General features: G+C 32.6%; 1 pseudogene; it reads right to left on the reverse strand.

Moving 5' to 3' along the window:
* Nucleotides 1-395: 395 nt before the first annotated feature.
* On the reverse strand, nucleotides 396-513 carry LOC112474361 (annotated as a pseudogene).
* Nucleotides 514-6,573: the final 6,060 nt, after the last annotated feature.

Here is a 6,573-nt window from a genome sequence, read left to right on the forward strand (position 1 = left end):
TCTCTAATATGGCTTTGAGTTTTCAACAAAATAAATTATCACTTAGATAACTATCACCTCCTCTCATACCCCATCTCCACTACTTTAATTGTAATTTTTCTAAAACCATAGTTCTAGAAGGCAACACCTATTACCTAAAACTTATCCTGTTAAGATTCAATGCTTGTGAAATAGATTGTAACCTCATAGATACAAGGTGAGGGTAGAAGAAATAAGCAAATGAATCTTTTTATTTATTTATTTATTTTATTTTATTTTATTTTATTTTATTTTATTTTATTTTATTTTATTTTATTTTATTTTATATTTTTTTAGGCAGGGCAACCCTAGGTTGACCTCACAAATGGCAAGGACCTTGTCAGCTTACAATCCCTTATTTTTTTTATTACTTTTTAAGCCTACAGAACCTGGTCTTCCTAGGTGGTCCCCATCCAAGTACTAACCAGGCCCGACTCTGCTTAGCTTCCGAGATCAGATGGGATTGGGCTTGTTCTGGGTAGCATGGCTATAGACAAATGGATCTTTTTAAAAGCAAAAAGGTATTTTTAAAGTGACTGAAAGTTACTTTTTAAAAAGTAAAGACAATAAATTTTATTTTTATAACCATGAAAAGATTACTAATACACAAGTTCCTTCATTCAAACATACAAATAACCACATACACACACACACACACAAAATCAAAATTTAACTAATTAATTCTAGTTATGGGTTTATTTAACTCCATAACAATAATGCAAAGTAGTTTAACAATGTGTTATAATATACCTTTTCAGACTCAATGGAGTAATTTTGTTGCTCTTGTTTTCAAATGGTCGCTTCTAAGACCATTAAGTAGGTTAATGTTTTTCTTTTTTACTATTATTAATATTATCAATTTGTTTAACACATCTTCTTTTTAATAAACCTATTTTGATAGTGTGAAAGGCTTTGCTTCAAATTAGTTCTCTTGACTACTTCCACAGTAACACATGCCCTTTTTTATTTTTCATTAAAATGTAATTTATTTTCTCCAAGAAATGGGTAGGATTGGTAAAAGATAGAGAAGCAATATTCTAAAATAGAAAAAGTAAGGAAGGAAAGAAGCACTATCAACTTCATACCTACTTTGTAGGTAAGTAGATACAGTGACTTGAACATAGAAAACATTCAAATACTGATAAAATATATATTTAAAGGGCAATGTATATATGGAATTGTGTTTATTTTACATGTATAATGAAGTTTATTGTTAAAGTAAACATAAGTCCATATATAAAATTTATGACAAAGTGCTGCCATTCTTGCTTCTGGGAGGTGACTGTGTATATGTATCTATATATCTATATATAGACACATACACCTATATAAACATACATACATATATACGGCACACACATGCATATATATGCATCTGTACACACACTATATGTATACATATAACATGAACAGTGGCCTACTATTGGTTCTGTTAACAACTCATCATAAGAAACAAAAAGTGTATTTTAAGCAAGGTATTAAAGATTCAGAGCTGTGGTTTAAATTAGTCTCTCTTTACTATTATGTGGCCATACTGAAATGATAAATAAATGCTCCATCTGACTTTTCTAATCACAGACTTATATAACAAAAATTATCCAACAACCTATGGGTCCTTCTGCTTCTCTATAACCTGTCTTATTTTCTAAGCATTTGTCTGGAAATTTAGAATAAATAATTATATCAGTAAGACTGAAATATTGCCCCTTAAATTTTAGGACACATTTCTCATTTAATTATCTCAGAGTCTGGTTGATATCACTAAAAACAACCAGAGTCCTCATTAATTGGATCATTAAGTCCCATTCAGGAGAAAGGTGTCTGAGCAGAAGTGATTTTTAAAACATAAAAATCTAAACTAAACATCCAGTTATAAGGCACTTTTCCCTCTTTGCTGTTTTTCTTTGTTTTCAGCTTTGCATGCAGACCTTGCTGAAGGCTGGAGGCTGTCATGTGCATGTGAAGGGGGTCACTTTATCTCAGTGACAGATGCCTCTGGCAACCATAGCAACTTGACTCCAGCCACAGGACACCAGGCTCAGGGATGGGGGCACAGACCCAGGTCTGATGTGCAGAGGCCCTGGGATGGACCCACCAGGTAGTTCTGGCCCCGTAGTCCTGAGGCAGCACTGGAGTGAGGTGGTGCAAATATAGTTTTCTTGGTAATATTTTCTGAGTCCAGAACGGATAAATTCAGGTCAAAAGCTACTGATCTCCCTATTGACTGTACAATCACATATAGGTCAAGGCTGCCAAGCAGCCTTCCTGGTGATTAGGTGTCTAAGAAAAGGACATTTTCTATGGCAGCTATTAGAGTTAAGCTTGGAAATTAAAAATCCCATCACAGATAGCATTCCTTTTTCACACAGGACAGTATGTAACATTCCTGAAATAAAACTTGGGGTTAAAATCCATCTTTGTATTGGCTGAGAGAGGAAAATAAAATGGTTCAAGTCAAAGCCATCTTGATGGTTCTGTGCTGTACAATATGAGCACAATCACTTCCTCCACTTTCCAGTTTTATTCCAAAAGAAAAAGAGAAGAGACGAGTAACTCTTAAGAGAGCAAATGACTCTTTCCTCCATCAACTTTCAAATAAACTCTGTGAGGTGGATATGTATTGAGAAAGGAGCCCATCATTAATTACAATGATCCATTAATTAAAGTAATTATTAAAGTGGTATCTATGTAAAGTAAATTAGGATGATGTTTAAAACTCAAATGCCTTACCTGGTGATATTACCTTTTACACAAGATAGGTTGTCTGTAGACAAACCTCATTTACAAATGATATTGAAAAAGAATGCTCTTTTTTTGCTCTGACATTTTGCAAACTAGTTCTCATGGTATCTTGTCAATTTTGTCAAGGATTTAACAGGATGTGTGTGTATATATGTAAATGGATATATAAAATTTCAAATGCATTAAAATAAGGTGTGAAAAAAAAGAATCAAAATCACAATGACTGAATTATAAACAATTTTCTGGTACAAGAGAAGATAGTTTAGATATGCTCTAGTAACAAGTTAACCCCCCAAATCTCATTTTTTTTTTCACATAATACATGTCCATTGCTATGTTCAGCACTTGTCTCTCATACTATACCTTCAATATATGATTAGAATCTGCTCTAAGCCTAGTCCTAGCCACCATCATCTCTTGTCTGACTGGCAAGAACCTTAGAATGCTCTCTCTGCTTTCATTATTGTCTCCATCCCTAATTATTATTATTTTTTGAGTTATTATGGAGTTTAGAGTAGGGCATAAGGGAGAATGTTCTGGATAGATAGTATGCGCGAGAGTCTTGGACCTGACTTCTAACTAGTTTTGTCAGTTTTTTAATCTTTAAAATGATGACCATAATAACATCTATCGTAGAGCTATTGTGAGGATTAGATTGATATATGTAAACATAAAACATTTGCATAGCACCTAGTACAAAAAACACTCAGCGTTAGTAATTATTATTATTACTCTCTTAGTTAGGGATCTCTAGTAAAACAGAACCGGCAGGATATATAGACATATATTTAGAAAGAGATTTATAATAAGGAATTGCTTCACATGATTATGGAGTCTGAGAAGTCCTAAGATCATCAGTCAGAGAGATTTAGGGAAGCCAAAAGTATAATTCCAGCCCAAATTCAAAGGCCTGAGATCTAGAAGAGCCAAATGGTATAAATTCCAGGCTTCAGACCTTATAAGAGTTAATTTTTCATTTAGAGTCCTAAGACAGGGAAAGACGAATGAGTCAGCACAGTCAGGCAGGAATTCTCTCTTACTCAGCTTTTCTTCTATTCAGGTTTTAAGTTTTTTGGGTGATTGCCATCCACATTTGGGAAAGCAATCTGCTTTACTCAGTCCATCAATTCACATGTTAAGCTCATCCAAAAACACTCCCACAGACACACCTAGAGTAATGTTTGACCAAAAGTCTGGGCACCTTATGATTTAGTGAAATTGACACATAAAATTAACCATCATGATTAATATTATTATTAATCCACTCCTCAGCCTGAATATATTTAAAAAATGCAAATCACATCACATAACTTCACTTCCCTGATCCAACAATTATCTATCACATTCTTACACACACACCTCTGATTATAAGCTGATAGATTTCCATCTACACTGTTGTCACTGGCTCTGTTAGCTAGGTTTTTATTTACATATCTCAGGTTTATCAGATACTTCTCTACAAGGCCACCCCTTCAACTCCCATTGGCTCTCAACTCAGAGAAATCACACTAAGCTTTCTGAGTTGCTGCTTTAAATAATTTCTCTCTATTCTTTAGAAAAGAAAAATAGCATCTCCATGGGACCATGGCACCGCCATGTTTTTCCAAATAAATCTTTTTGTAAGCCTTCAACTTCTTTAATTATATTCTTGATCTTTGTTTATGTAGATAATGTGTTGAGTTCCTGTACACTTGGATGCTTTCTTTGCGAGTTCAGTAGATGGTCTAGCACTTTACTATAGAATAAGGCATCAGTTTTCACCTATTGTCTTGGGGACTACACCCAAACTGATAAAGAAAGGGCACCATTTTTATATCTTGTTATATAAGCCTTCACATGTTGTCTCCAAAACGGATATTTTCACTCTTACCAACAATGTTTGAAAACGTTCATGATCACCAGCATTAGATATTTTATTTGCAACCTCTGTATTTCATTAATAGCTAAAAAACTAATAATAACAATATTTGACTTCTTTTATTATTTATATATGCATATGATCTCTGCTAATGTATGTACAACATTTACATATTTACATATAATTGATTTAAAGGTACAAAACTGATGAGCTTAGGCCATTTTTCATTTCTCTTATCACTAGATAGTTTATATTATTTTTTTCTTTGGTTAAAGAACCATATGTTTATGTGCTATATTGTTACGTTAGTCTTGGTGTTCTTTTTGTGTGTTTGCATGAAATATATATATATTTTTGTAAAAGTTTTGGAATTTTCAATATTCTCATTTTAACTTGTTTTTTAATGTTCAAAAATTTTAGTGTGTGTGTGTGTGTGTATGTGTGTATGCAAAAAGCTGTTTATCTTTTATTTGTATTTTTTCCCCATTATCGCTGTTAGATATTATGCCATTCCTAACATTTGATATTTTTGATTTGCATTTTCTAATTTCACTGTAATTTTTATATTTAGCTCTTTAATCAATTTATATTTATTTGACAACACTGAGATTAAGATTTAAAAATAAGCAGTTTTTCAACATCATTTATTGAACAATCCTGTCCTTCCACACTTAAGTCCTTAATAATATATGACTCTTTTGTAAATGAATTTATTTCTAGATTATTTATTCCACTCCATTGATTTGTCTGTTTATTTTTTTACTGTTATTAGTATTTAAAAATTATTGTTGCCTTTAAAAATTTGAAAAACTTTTGCCATTAACTTTTGGAACTTTAGAAAATTTAAAAATGAAAGGATTATGAGTGTGTGTCTGTGAAGAAATGGAATCAAAGTAATGTGAAATGTGAAGAAGCAGAATTGGTAGAGTCAATATATGGACTTACCATGATACTATGTTTCAAACACTGTTCAGGTCTTTGGAGACTATTTTTCTTTAGCTGATTAAAACTCCCAACAGAGAAGTTTATTCTGCACATTGTCGATTATTTGTGATCCTCTGAATGGAAAATCTGTAAATGAATGCATGGGGAGATAGTCTTTATTCAATTTGTGTTCTCCTTCCCCACCCCCACTCCAGTTAGAGCACTTGAAGAGTTAGCTACATACCAATAAGAGCCTCTGTGCAATGGCTAAAAAGCTGAAAATTAAAGCCATGCTCTCTGTCAATACCCCTGGAATAATTTACAGAATTATTTACTGAATCTTTTCAAGGAGGATTTGGAAAGTAGACTTAACATGCTATTTCTGACTTTGAAGTATAAACTGGCAGACTTGCTTTCCTATCCCTTTTATCTCCTGATAGCTAAGAGTTATGTCTAAACTCAGACTTCTATAGAAGGGTAATGAAAATGGAGAACAGGAAACAGAGGGAAATGAGCAAATTATTTAATTTGGATTTGGTGTACAATTTGTTTTTAAAAATGATAATTTCTCCCTTTAAATGAACTCTTCTAAATAGCCAGATTTTAGTGTTGTTATAGGAAATATTGGCTTGGTCTCGACTTCTCTATTAATAAAAAATGTGTAAAATTCAAATTTTTGGCAATTTAAACACATTTTCACTGAATCATCACTAATCATTTTGGCATCTTAGGAAGACTGAACTTTAAAAATGATGATAAAATAAAAAGTATTAATATTAACTGTCAGATATTTGTACCAATAGCTTTTGGATCTTAGAAAGTGACTCTACTCCAAGATCTTTGAATTAGTAGGAGGTGGGCAGTTGTAAGAGTTTTCTTTTTCCTTTACCCTATTTGTCTTGATCATTTTGTTTAAAGGATATGGAAGTGGTCAAGCGGTCTTCTTAGGTCCTCTGCAAGATAAAAATAGCTTTTGATGCATCAATGCATCAGACTACTGCTGAGAGAAGTAATATATATATATATATATA

Source organism: Pteropus alecto, unplaced genomic scaffold (assembly GCF_000325575.1).
Source record: "Pteropus alecto unplaced genomic scaffold, ASM32557v1 scaffold79, whole genome shotgun sequence".
NCBI lineage: Eukaryota > Metazoa > Chordata > Mammalia > Chiroptera > Pteropodidae > Pteropus > Pteropus alecto.